Source organism: Ciona robusta, chromosome 1 (assembly GCF_009617815.1).
Source record: "Ciona robusta chromosome 1, ASM961781v2".
Taxonomy (NCBI): Eukaryota; Metazoa; Chordata; class Ascidiacea; order Phlebobranchia; family Cionidae; genus Ciona; species Ciona robusta.
Window position 1 is genome coordinate 3,186,472 of NC_143235.1, and position 659 is coordinate 3,187,130.

The following is a 659-nucleotide window of genomic DNA, read 5'->3' on the forward strand; positions in this document are numbered from 1 at the left end:
CATTCATTCAAATATAGTAGAGTGGGATAAGATGGGACACCTTTAACACATAATATCCAAATAGCCTGATCGTGTTTTAAACAATTAACAACGGTATGTGAAAGTGAAGATACGGTTTTATAATTCATTGAATGTTCTTTGTTTACTACCAAATGAAAAGAGAAAACTAAACGAAAAGGTGTCCCATCTTCCCCCACCCTACTATATGTTTTTAACTGTAAGCATCTTATAACAACTGTTGTTTTGTCGCTATATTATGTGTGTTTCGTTAAAAATATTTTTATTTTTTTGCCAGTGCTATTAAAGAGACAAATAAAGTTATTATCACATTACTTATTCTCACGTGACAGGGAAGCAACAGTTTGTATTCTGTTTCATTTACATCACAAAAGGTACAAGATCAAGCCTCGAACCTGTAAACTATGGGCTAGAGGCATGCGCGCTAATCATTTTGCTGCCGAAGGTAGTTTGCCACATCGCTGGTCATATATTAGGCATGGCGCTAGTATTTATCACCAAGTCATGTGTAAAATTTAAACCCCGATAAATATATTCTATGTTATGTTTATGTTTTTTTGGCGGGCAATTAAATTAAAAAAACTAGTTTTCAAAAATAAAAACAATTTCTTATTTTTGTTGCAAAAATCGTCGTATTTTGT